The sequence below is a fragment of the Melospiza melodia genome, chromosome Z (genome assembly GCF_035770615.1).
Source record: "Melospiza melodia melodia isolate bMelMel2 chromosome Z, bMelMel2.pri, whole genome shotgun sequence".
NCBI classification, from domain to species: Eukaryota; Metazoa; Chordata; class Aves; order Passeriformes; family Passerellidae; genus Melospiza; species Melospiza melodia.
In genome coordinates, this window is record NC_086226.1 from 25,216,736 (window position 1) to 25,230,551 (window position 13,816).

Here is a 13,816-nt window from a genome sequence, read left to right on the forward strand (position 1 = left end):
GGAGATGCTGCTGCCTATGAAAACCCATCCCACTGCCACAGGCCACAGTGGGACAGGACAACTGTGCTCCCAGCCTCTCCTCCAGCTTCCCTGGGCAGGATTCTTTGTGTACCAGAAAGATGGGTGTAGCACAGCACCAGAGAATACACCACAATGCTGCACTTCCCGATTAAATAATGCACCCCATCAAGTACAGAGGAGTCAAGTGTTAGTACTACTGCTGGGCTGTTTGTATGTCAGATTTAAATTATAAAGTAAAACAAAACATTTGACACATTTCTTTTCATCTGTAAAAGAAATGTCTATCCTTCATTTCTCCTAGATGCTCATATAAAAAAAAAAAAATTCATATTGTCTAACTCGTATAATTTCAATAAAAGAAATGTTCTCTGTCAATCAATGCTTTTTAAATTATTTGGAAGAGTAGCATGGGTTCAAGCAAATAGAATATAAGCTTAGTTGCATTAAAATAATGCATTCAAGTTGTTCTCTTTTATTTTATTACCAGGCCAACAGTTAAAAACATTAGCTGTAATTATTTCTTTTTAAATTCAGCCCTGCCATATTTTAATTAATTGAAGAAACTAAAATGAGACTTTTTATCTTCTTCTGGTGTTAATGGAAGACATTCTAGGATATTTTGGTTTATTTAAATACAGTGAAATGTATTAAAAATAGCCAGGGTAGGAAGTGAATTATTCTTTGGAGAAATATAGAGAAAGAAAATCTTAATTAACAGAAGAAAAAAATCCCAAGAGTTTTTCTTTGTTATCTTTGTGTTTTCTATGTGTATCTTTGCAGTTATATGGTCAGACTGGCTGCTGCACCCTTAATTCCATGGAGATTTCAATTATTTTGGCCAGCATAAAGATAGTTTACTTCCATCTGTTGCTATCTCCCTCCCTGGTGTAAAACATAATGAATAGTATTGACAACATAAGACACATATAAAGATCCAGAAAGCCTCAAATCCTGACTGATACTATGCCTGAAACACACTCAGAATGACTAGGAGTTTTAATTTGTGTAATTGTCTGCTTCAAAAGTTAGTGATAAGGGCAGGCAAGAAAGCATCTGTCCCATTTTATCTGCCAGGTTTCTGATGCTGGATTGCAAAGAGGAGGTGAGCAGCTTTTGGTGAATGTGCACAGTGCCAGAGCATTCTTTGACCTGATCCTGAAAAACAATTGACCCAGCACACCATCTCTAAGGGAACTGGCTGTAACTCCACAGGAAAGGAGCACACAAGCTTTTAACTCTTCTACTCAATGCAGAAAATTCGGGAAAATTGCTTCTCATCCTCAGAAAAGAGAGTAATATTTTTAGCCCAACCAGAGTGCCTGAAACAGTGGAAGTCTCTGCAGCAGGGATGTGCCTGATGCCCTGTGATGGGCCCGTCCTGGGGGAAACATCCCCCAGCACATAGGGGACAGCTCAGGATGATCCATGGGGCCAGTGGAGACAATGGATGAACTTACACAAGAGAAAGAAACAGATGTAAAGAGAAAGAAACAATGAGGGAGAGGTGAAAGGTTTGCAAAAGCTTTTTTTTTGAAAGGTTTGCAAAAGACTTTCTATTTTTCTTCTGGACACATTTTTAAGAATACATTTCAGCTTGATTAGCTTCACCATGCACAGTGGCATTTATTAGATGGGTTTGTGAGTCTAGAACATAGATTTGCTGTGGCGGGGTTCAGAGTCATGTAAATCCACGTAAAGTGTTCTTTTATAACTTAAGATTTTGCCTGAATTCACAATTTAACTAAGGCCATCAGACTTGTTCCATAGTGACCTATCAGAGATTTTGGATATCTGCTTGTGGAGACCCGATGAATTGTCTGGAAAAACAAGATCGACAGGAAACTTGTATAGAATGGATCTGCAAGAGGCTCCAGTACAGAATGCATTGAGATATACTGTTGAATCTTAATGCATTGACACCTTCATTTATATTCAAGGAATTTGAGAGAAAGGTGTTGAGAAAACATCTTTACGGATTCATCAGAAATATTAAAAGAAGGGAAGAAGGATACATTTTGAAATTCAAAGATCTTTTAAATTAACAACAAAAAATATAATTTACTTTTCTGAGACATGGGTCTCAGTGTGAGATGCAGTATAGAACTCAAAGAATCCACAGAACTCAAACATTCCACAAATGGAATGTTTGGTGCCAATTTCTTACAAAATAATAATAAAATAATAGCAAATTAAAAAAATTCACAGATATCCTTCTTGAACTTGAAAAACAATAATATATTTTGCTGATGAAATGGAAGGTTTAATTAAAGGGTTTTTTAAATTGAAAGTTTAATACAATAATTGTATTTTATTTAATTTGAACATTTACTTTTGAAATATTGAAACAAATAATATTTAACTAAATACTTGACATGTTTATTTTGGTTTATTACATAAATAAATTGTCATGCAAAATATATGCTAATATAAACCAGAAAATAAAAGGGCATAAAAATTTGTATAAAAGTAAAATTAAAAATTATAAAACTTCATTACTGAACAGCCAGAAGCTGCTGAACATTAATCCTCGTCTTCTTACAATTGCAACACTTGATGGAAGAGACCCAGATGTATCACATCCCTCAGAAACCTGCAGCAGCACTGACCCTATAAGGCCATGGTAAGGATGGGATGATCCAGACTATCTGAGTAATTCTCAGCACAGGAACTATTCTGGGCCATGCTTTTTGACTGACGTGTGCCTGATGTGGGCAGGCTGCTGCCAAGGCTGCGTGGAGAGAGGCAGTGAGGCAAAGGGAGCAGGGAAAGGGTGGCTGGAAAGGCTCCCACAGCCTCCCTGTGCTCGTTTGCTGACCATGATTTGAGCCAAACATCTAAATGGTGCTGTTAGGGGATGGCTGCAAAGTGAGGCATGGTTTTCAGAAAAAAATAGAGGTGTGCTGACTTGCATCATTGCTGATGATTTTGCACCATTCAGCCTACCTGATAAAGCTGTCTGGAAGATGAGACAGAGGTTGGGGGTGTGGGAAGCAGCTTTGGGGTGAAGAGAGGGAGGCTGAGAAGAATGCTGGTGTTGTAAGTAAAACAAAACCAGCCTTGAGCCTGAGCTAAAAAACCATTGTGAGTAGTTAAAAGGGGTTACAGAGAGAAAAAACTGCTGCACTGGATACATTTCTACACACCATATAAAACAGATAGCACTTCTAATTTTTTTTTCACCTGTCAGCCCTGAGTCACTTTCAGAGATGTATGCAAGAGAGGATCCTTTTGCTATGGATGGAATATCCAGCATCCCTCTCCAGGAGTGCTCCTGTGTCATCTGTTGAGAGGGGCTGGGGGAAGAGGAGGATCACTGAGTGTGAGGCACACACAGCCACATGTACAGCTTGCCATCATCATTCTCGTTGTGTAGACAAGTTAATTGTGCCAGGTGAGGTGTGGTGTTAGGTGTGGTCTAGCTCGGCTTAGGAGCTATCCTGCAGCAGCTGGTGCTTTTGGCTGCTCCAGGTGCTGTGGAAGGCAGTGAGAAGAAAATCTCTGAGAATATCACTTCTGAAGACCCACTTTTCTTTGATCTGGGGGGACCCCATGGACTGGAATTCAGCACTGAGTCTTATGGTATTGGCAACACCAGCAGCAACCTCCATCCATTGCTGTTGTGATCTCACTGGAAGATGTTACTTTGGAATTGGAGAAAAGACTCCTAAACTGCAATCCCTTGATTTCCAGGCCTTGCTTATCATTTGGGAGACTCTGCAAGATCCAGTTTAGCAGAGCTTAGTGAAGATACTTATGCTGATCTGTGATGCATACACAGTTCTGATCCTAGACCTAGACATAAGCTATCTGGAGTTTCTTTTTTATTTTTTGTGTCTACACATGCTCTAAAACTTCACCACTTCCACTTAACTGGAAACTTCATGGTAAAAAGAGAGGACTTAGAGCTGAATAGCCTTGATCCTGGTCTAGTTTCTCAGGGATAAAAAGGACTATCTTCACATGTTGTTCTGTGGTCTATACCTTTTGACATACCTGTCTTGGAGAAAATGACTACTTTGCAGTGGACTGTAAGTGCTAGGGTGTTAAAGCACAGCCTGCATGGTGTGAAATCACAGAAGGAATGTGAAGACAGTAAAAAATGCCAAAATGGTATGCTCTCAGATGGAATACTGAAAGGAAATGTTCCCTGAAAGCTGCTCAGTTATGCCAGTGAATTATTTAGAAAGTGAAATATGCCAATAGAAATATGCCAAATCTGTGCCAGAAAAAATAATAGAAGTTTATTACCCCACACCACAGAATCCAGCTTTTGGGAAATGTTCCTAAAAATACTGGACGTGTCCAGGGGAAAAAGGCAAGATAAATCCAATTTGATACTGAATGGTATCAAGGGATATAAAAGAATGCTGTGAATAAATTGAAGACTAGTATTGTAAGAGCCTTAGAACAATATGTTATTTTGACACACTTTAGATTGCTAATACACTTAAGAAAATACAGAGTGGATTAACTAGGGCTATTTTAAAACACGGTTTTAGAATGAGAGCTCTACATAAAAGGGGAAAGAAATTGAGTGTCAATCTTGAATAAAACAAAGGCTAAATATGAGCACAGGGTTCTGGATGGAGAAGCACCTGACCTCCAGAGAAGAGATGGAAATTGGTTTCTGCCTTTCCAAGGAACCTGCCTTCCTGATGACTCTCCTTCCTTCAACTGAAGAGGAAGTCACATACTTGAGAGACTTGGATCATGTCTAATCAATTTTTGATTACTAGGATATACTGTTGTTTTTGTAAGGTTAGCATTGAAGAAAGCTTTAATTGTATTTTGCTATCTTCAACATGTTATATGGTATTGTAGCATTTATGACAGCTATAGGTATAACAAATATTGCTTTTGCTATAGCCCACAGAAACTAGGATATGCTGCTGATAGGGAAAAGAAAGTGTTAGAAAGTGTAAAGCATCAAGATTTATGCAGTCCTAGCTGGATTTATCCTAATTGCATGTATCTTATTTTGTTCAATAAGAACTGCTCCATCATTCTTCCACTCACTTTAGACAATGTATCTCTTTCCTATTAGGAAAGAACAGGCCTAACCAGAACTGAAACTCTTATTATATGCATTATAGATGTCTGTCTTGGCCTACATAACTCCTGTCTTGCTTAGTGCTAAAGTAGGGCATGGCTAAAGAGAGAAGAGAATTAGGCAACAAATGGAATAAATGTCTGAAAAAAAGTTCCTCTGAAAAGTTTCCATGCATTTCTTTGGATTTTGAACCAGACTCTGGAAAAAAACCCTGTGGTCATGATGGTATATTTGACAGAACTGACTTCGGGGGGGGGGGGAGGGGAAGAAAATATTATCTTGTCCTTTTTATGATAATTTCTGTAAGAGAGATGCACGAGTGGGCTGCGGATCACATCCTCCTATGACTGATGAAAAGGACCCTGGAAATTTTCTAAGTGACTTAAGCTGGCCAAACTTCTATAGCCAGCATTGCCAGTGATGGTACATACAAGAAGCTTACTCTGGTAAAATTAAAGAAATATAAATCTTTATTATCCAGTTTGATGTTATCAATTTTTTCAAAATCATGACTGTTTAGATTAATAAATTATGCCAAAAATTTCAAAAAATGAGAGAGCTTATTCTACAAATGCATGATGGCATGGCCACTCATAAAAAGAACAAAAAAAAAAACCATCATTCAAAATTTTAAATTAATAGTTAAAATTTAACTCTATTCATTTTTTGTTTCCCATAATAAATTCCATGTGAATAAAGTGTATTCATTATGAACAACAGTACAACAACTGTTAGTAAGAATCTAGTTTAAATAAAACTTCAGCTAAATCCTTCCTTGCTTCCCCTTTATCTTCAGTTAACAAGATTAAAACAGGAGGCAAGTAGCGGATTTCTGTGTTAGTGGATCAGCTACTCAAATACCTGTTTATTTACTTCAGACTTATGAGATCTGATGGAGGGTTGTATCTCTCTGACATCTATCTGTGAAAGTCCAGCTTACTTAGTACTGAATGGGCCTTTCCTTATTATCTACTCTCTTGGTAAATGGTACTAGATGGCTGAACAAAAAAGAAAAACAGATGATCAAGATAAAGTAAAATCATTAAGCACAAACCAGAAAATGTTCCAAAGCAACACAGGTCAATGCAGTATGCTAAGATATTATTTATCATCTTACAAAGTTAGTGTGTCTGGATCACATCCAAAGGTCTGAATTGCAAGACAGTGCCATTTCTGCTGACCTTTTGAAGCACAGCTTAGTTTTCAGAATTCAAAAATACGAGAGTTTAATATCAATACTGAATAATTCTGTTACAGTGGAGGTGCAGGTATAGTAGATTGTTGTTTGTCTCTGAACATAAATGTGATACACTCATCTATTTCTACAGCCTCTTCAAACCTTAAAAAATAATGCATTCTTGCTTACTATATAAATTTCCTCAAATGACACTTCTGCTGATTCAAAGCATCAACCTTATAGAAAGACAGTTATGCTAACACAAACCTCTCTATTGGCTTCTTTGAACATTCAAATATAATAAGGAGATAAATAATTTTTCTTTTAACATAAGGATTTTTATCAAGGCAAACTCACCAACTGTTTAAGCTATCAGAGAATATGATTTATCTGTCTTGCTCCCAGAATGAACACTGCAAAGCAAGTGAAAAAAATTAAGGAAAATTATCCATGACCTATTAGTTTAATATTTTGCCTTCTGTCAGCTGATTTTTAATGCTGATGAAAAATTGAAAGAATCTAAAAGAATAATTTTCCATTGCTGCTTGGATTATGCACATTTACTTCCTTCTAAGAAATGCTTGTCTACTGCCTAGGAGTTTTTATCAGCAGACACAGTGAAGCCAGTACAGGTCTTCCAATAAAGTGTAATCAGAGCAGGTGGAAAAATACTAAAAATACTATAGCAAAAGATATATGGCTTTGGGTAAAGGCATCCTTATACCTCATAGGAGAGCATGTGAAGCAATATCCTGTGGATTGTCTTCTCTCTGTATTTTAGACTTGGCATATTGTATAGCACAGCACCACAAAATCTGCCAGAGCTCTTGGGCAAAATTCCAAGAAATCTGTCTGGTTTTACTCTTTTTAGTGCCATTTTTCTTTCTTAACATGACTTGCTGCTAGTAACATGAATGCTGAATTCATTATATTGGTGGAACTATCTAATATATATTGAGAGGGTGGGAGCTACTTTTCTCTTGCAGAATGACAGCATCAGGAGGACGATCAGCATTTTCAGGGGCTATCACCTGACTCAGTGCAGGTTGTGGTGTGTACCGTTAAGAGATAGAAGGCAAGGTAAAAATGCCTTACACCTAGGACAGTCATTATAACAGAAATTATCCCTCATGATATTGTGGCAGGATTGCATTTCATAACATTTGTGAGACCCAGAGGACATTCTGGCTCCAAGGCTGATAGTGAGATTTCCTTGCCTGCTGACTTTGAGCAACCTGAGATATGCCAATATGTTGCTAAGTGACCACAGTAAGATTTAAAAGTGCAGTTTGACAGAACATGAAATCATGCAGTGTGAAAAGAAATAATTGCTTTGTAAAATTTCAGTGTCTCTGTTTATCTTAGTACAAAGAAAATACTTTTTCCTTTTTTTTAAAGTAGATTTGTCTGGAAAGTATTACTTTAAAGTGGGCTGTCACAGGAATTGCTCTGACTAGGCTAATGAAAAGACTGGAAGTAAGGACTGTAATAATAAAAGACTAAAACCAAGACATCAAAACCCAATCAAAGGCATGCCTAGCACAGAGGTTAGCTGCCAGTAATCCTACCAGTTCACTACTTCAAGGCAGGTCCTGAGAGAGCTTGTGGGGAAGGCAGAAGGACGATGAGTGCAGCAGACATGACTGGGCAGCAGGGCCCAGGACAGGGGGTGCTGCTTTTTTGCTACTGGTGCAAAGGCAGTGGAGTGACAAAGCAGCAGTAGAAACAGCTTGGGCCCCCATCAGTTGTTTGGGCTTGAAGGCTAGCCTTTATTTCTTGCACAGTTTGGTCAGGTTATCAAGATGTAGGAGCCTGGCTTCTGCCAGAATGCTATCTGACATTCAATGGTCCATGCAGAGCATAATTGCTACTGACAGAAAGTTTATTCATAGAAGTTCTTATTATTTTCTGCCAGAGTGAGATTATAGGTATACCTCTAGGAAGACTGGAAGCCTGACAAGGAGATTTACATTACATGAACAGAGATAATTTTTTTTCTGTATTGTCAGATGGCTGCTGTGCTGCAAGTCTGCTGATATTTTGATCAATAGTGCACCCTTGACACGTAAGTCTTTTGCGATGTAGGATGCAAAATCTCTTTGGGTGCTAAAGATCAGTCTTTCCTACTCAGTTTTACAGTGTAACATAACATGACTGCTTAGCAAACATCTCTGCAAAATATGTCTCATTTTTTGACTGCTATCAAGCACCAGGTTATCATGAAAATAAATGTCCAGGTTTCAACAAAAAAGTACAAGCAGCTATCATTTTGAGAAGAAGGTGGAGAAGGGATTTTGGAGAAAATAAGCTGTCTATATTCATGAAGAAGCCACTTCTGCATCACATCTACTCAAATTCCTTTTCTTACTGTATCCAGACACTTTTCCAAGCATTTAGTTTTTGCTCCCAACATCATTTGCATGAACAGCTGTAACATTTTCTGCCACAGGCACCATTTTAAGGACCTCTCTCAGTTCAGATTGATTGCTCCCCATTATTGCTATCAGGAAGGTGTCAGGTTTCCAGTTTAACATGTTAGTGATGAATACCTAAGAAAGCATATCTGAATAGGAATATTCAGGCTTATGTTAATCCTGGTAAACATGGTGCATTTAATTTCTCCTTAGCTGGCATAGACCTTGTTCTCCTGTACCTTTGGGCTTTCCTACATCCCATTCCAACAAAACATCCACAGTCTTGCTGATACAATATGTATATAAAATATCAGTGTTTTAAAGAACTAGAAGACTTTTCTGACAGCATTTAAGAGCATAAATGTGAGTCAGAGTAGGCAACATTCTCGGAAAGATGCACTGGGATTTGACAGCCAGCCTCTCCACTATGTTTTGCTCCATGAAGAATTAAAACATTGTAAAGTTTCTTCTTCTGGGAGAACTGTATTGTTGGCTTGCTTTGGGAGAACTGTTTAAACTGTGATATCATTCTCTGTCTGCTTAGGCACTGCATAAATGCAAATATACTAACAGAGCATTTTTTTTTTTTTTGAGGAATATGTTTATATTCACTGGTAATTGAATGGGAATTACATAAACAACTTTATGCATACAGACAGATTGTGATAAAAGAAGCCAAGTGCCATTGATAAATCTTTGTAGTAATGATCAGACTAATGGTAAACACTAGGAAATATCATTTGGATTCCATAATGTTTAATTCTGCTGAGTCTTTGGACAAGTACACCAACCATGATGAGCAAATACTTGGTTTTGCTTTGTTTTAATCAGAGACAAGCTGCAAGATTACACATTTAAAATAATTCACTGCAGAAATGTAATATAACTATGACATATAGTCCAACTGAGAACAGACAGGTCCAGAAAAGCTCTGCACAGAGTTACGATAGATTAACTCTTTTAAAAATTATTGATAATCTATTAACCTCTTTAGACTGTGTTTTTCTACTTACGGATATCCTCTTCTGCTACATTTGGCATTATCAACATTAAGGAAAGTAAAGGCAAAGCTGTTCTAACCTGTGTTTGAATGTATAGCTTTCTAACTGTCAATAGTTGTCAGCTATTGAAGTATATATTCTTTTCCTCTATTTTTGCTAACAGCTCAAGTTGTTTTAAGACAGATTATCTAATTTCATTCAGTTTCACAAAGTTATAGACCTTTTGGATAGTTAGACAGATGATTTATAAACTGCATGAGTAAAACAATTCTGAGTGTTAAGAACAATTCTGTTGTTCATTACTCAGCTTCCTTCAATTTATTGTGGATGCTTTCCAATATATTGTATTTCTTTCAAAGAAATAATATAGCTCCAGAAAAAATAATTCTATGACTATGCATTATGACAGCTTGCCTCCAAATTTCACAATGCTTTCCTCTTTGGTCCTGGAGAAGTTGTCCTAAAAGCTCTGCAGAGGCAGGATGCATTCAAAGAATTATTGGTGGCTTTTCATTTGTCACACAAATCCAGGAACTGGTAATGAATTTCAGTATTGCATGTTTGATTCTTACACACAATCCAGATATGTGTGAAATTCATACCACTGCATCCCTGGGTTAAAACTGTAAGAAAATGTACCTTTATTTGGCACTTGAACTGCTTTACAACAAAAGGCATTGTTTTAACATTTATCTTAAAGCAATACAAACTTGTGTTCTCTTGCTTCTGCCAGCATGTTTCTGCAATAAAAGGGACAGCTGCATTCAGGAGCTCAGCTGGCTCAATACGGGCTATTTTTTATTTCCTTGGGTATCAGCTTCATTGGTTGCCTGATTGCACTGACCGTGAAACATCATGACCTCAAGTGCTGCAGCATGAGGCAGGTCATGTGAATTCAGGAGCCGTGCAAACACAAGACTGGCTCTGTTAGCATTAGTGACAAATAAGGTAAATTTAAACTGTCCATTAAAGGCCTGAATTCCCACTCTGTGTGAGCTGTGGTTCAGTAAACCCTAATTATCATTCTTTTGAGATTATGTGAAGGTGGAAGGGCTAACCCTTGAATATCAGTTAGCACACTGATAAGCATTAGCAGCCATAGAAACAAAACACATACAAAAAAAAGCACACTGTCTCCAAACACAGGGAAAGAGAATTTTTCTGTCGAGGAACATATTATTTAGCCAGGAATTTGCTGCCTCATCTGAACACTGAAATCAGTTCTAGAATACAGCTATCCATTCTCATCTCAGAAACTATTTTGAGGCAGTACCCTCTAACAAAACTTTTGTGATGAAATTAGAAAGCAAGGTTCTTCCTTCTTTGTCTGGTTTGAAGTCCAGAATCACTGCTCTCCACCATCCTAAATATCAAAAATGTTCAGCAATTGCCACGATTACCCTCTTTCTTCAGCAGAAGATTACTACTATACTATTAAGTAAATGACAGTTACAGATTATGTATGGTTTTCTAAAGCAGGAAAACCTGTCATTTGATTTAGTAACTTCAGAACCGTTTTCAAATGCTTACCTTCTAGATTACTGTTTGTGTGACTGAAGTAACAGTTTAAGTCTACTTTAAATCTTAATAAAATTTTTTTTAAATCCGAAGTTAATTCTAGAATTATTCCTAATTCTATTACTACGAAATACATTAATAAGTGAATAGTCTGTTGTGTATTTTACATCATATAAAACCTGCTGAAAAGAGAAAAATACATTAATGATTTTTATTATTATTATTATTTAGAAAATTACCATATATTTTCATCAAGTTATGTGTTCAGTTTCTTGACATCAAAGAATATCATCAATGGCAAAGAGGTGGGAGTTTTTAGTTTATAGGACATCGATAAGCTACACATGAAATAGAAGGCAATAGCCTTCTATTCTAGTTCATAATGTGCACAATTTTGCTGAAACTGGAAGCAGAAAAATATTCTACGGTACACCATAATTCAGTCTCGGTGTTTTTGCTCTACAGTTCAGATGCAGAAGTATGAATATTATCTTAATCTGCAATTCTATCACAAGCCTCCAATGCCTTATAAAGTATTCTCATTCAAGCTAGCAAGTATTGTAGAAGTTGTTTGAGGTACCTTCTCTCACTATTGGTACATAACTAAATTATTTCTTATCCACTTGATATGCATCAAAATAAAGCTTCTCCTGAAAGGCAGCAAAAGGTTTAAATGTTTGCTGAGAGTAACCTTACACCACCCAGAATTTTCTAGCACCTGTCTGATCTGAAGTCTCATTTGTCAGTACATGGAGCAGGGCCTTCAAGACCTTTACCATACAAGCCTTGCTCATGTAGGAGCCTTGTGCCACTAAAGCACTCAATATGCTACTCATAAAAGTGTCTCATAATTTACTTTTCTTCATTATAAATTTCTAAGCCCATACCTGTTCATTTTAAAACTTTGTCATTTAGTTGTCCCGCCTTTCTCTGAGGTCCTGGTCTACTAGATCTATATATTCATTCTCATCTGCTCCATTTCAGTTGCTGCATTACTTTAAGAACAAGATTTTTCATGTCCATTTTCTCTTTCTCTTAAGCCTTCAAAATTTCTGCTGGTGGTTTCTAGCAATCAAATAAACAAAGCTATGAAACACAAAATCAACAGAGAAACCTCAAAACTGGCTTCCTTTCTGAAAGGGAGACCTTACTCCTAATAATTATGAAGTCAAAGATTCGTATCTTCAGCATGTTACTGCAATGAAGAGACTTGAATGGCTTCCTCCTGTGATGACAACAATGAGCAGGAAAATTATACCAATTTCTTAAAAATGCAAGAAAAAATGATACAGTGTGAATTTCTGTATGCAGGTCAGACACCCATATTACTTGTTGCTACCCCATGGAGAGCCAAAAGAGTTTTCTTACCTTGCTAATGCTAGCAAGGCGGTCATGGAGCAGACACAGTCATCTTGACAAGCATGTGTTGCTTGTGAAGTTTGCATGCTGTGAAGACAAAAGCTGTAGAAGTCAATCTTCTCACGGTTGCCTCCAGCAGAGAGGAGAATAGGAGATAATTTCCTCCCCTTTGTTGATGTCCTCACAAAAGAAAGAAAGAGAGAAAGGGGCTAAGGAGCCAGTAGATCACTGTCTGAAGAAAGGCAACATCACCAAAAGCAAAGATATAATGTTCAGGATGTTATCATAACTACTTAGTGATTCCTGCTTGGTGCTATTTCATAATAATCTGAGGACCACTTGAGTTGAGGATAGTTGTGATACAGGATAGCACACATTTCTGTGAGTATTTGTTTCAAATATTATCTGCTGTGGTGGTGAAGGACACTACACTTAATAAATCTTTACATGACAGAGGTCAATATTTTCTCAAAAATATCAGCACCATTCCTTATTTAATGAGGAAAAATAAAATTCAATAATAAGAATGCTCCTATGTCCTGTCTCTTCTATAACTTTTAAAACAACTAGCAAATATCAATCACATGTTACAGAAAAACAATGATAAATAATCTGTGGTCTTGCAGAGTTAATAAAAATGGGTAACCAGGTAGAGGACAGACATCTAATTCATGCCCTTCTTTTGGAGAAGTTTCACAGTTTGCTTAACATTATTAGTCAACTTATTTAAACATACCTTTTTTCAAGGGAAATATAGGTTAATGAATGCCTCCACGGTGAAAGATGGTGCTTCTCTTTTATTAAATTTCTTGAAATCAAAGGAGAAGGATCAAAATGATAGGAAAATATGTCTTACTTGTTCTGCTGTCAACAGAACATCTGCTCTTTCTCCTTTCCTTTTTGGCTTTCAAACTAAACTTCTAAAATGCTGTAACTGTGGGACACCATGTGACAAAATTCCTCCTTCATGCAACTCCCACAGGAATTGTGGGGCCATCTTCAGCAGAACTCTATAAATAATGCTGGAATATTTTTGTTTTTCTTTTTAAATTGTAACATGAAATAGGGAAGTAATGCAACCAAGTGTTGTGCCTCCCTAGAATGTGGATCATGCACTGCACGGGTCATACGAGCTTGTTGCAACATGTTCCAGACTCTAAAGTTGTTGGTTTGAGAGTTTTGTTCCCTTGCAAATCAGCATCCTCCAGAGACCTTGCACAGGGGCACTGCTGCCCAGTGGCCTTTAGCAGGCCATCTATCTCCCTCCTGCCAGAGC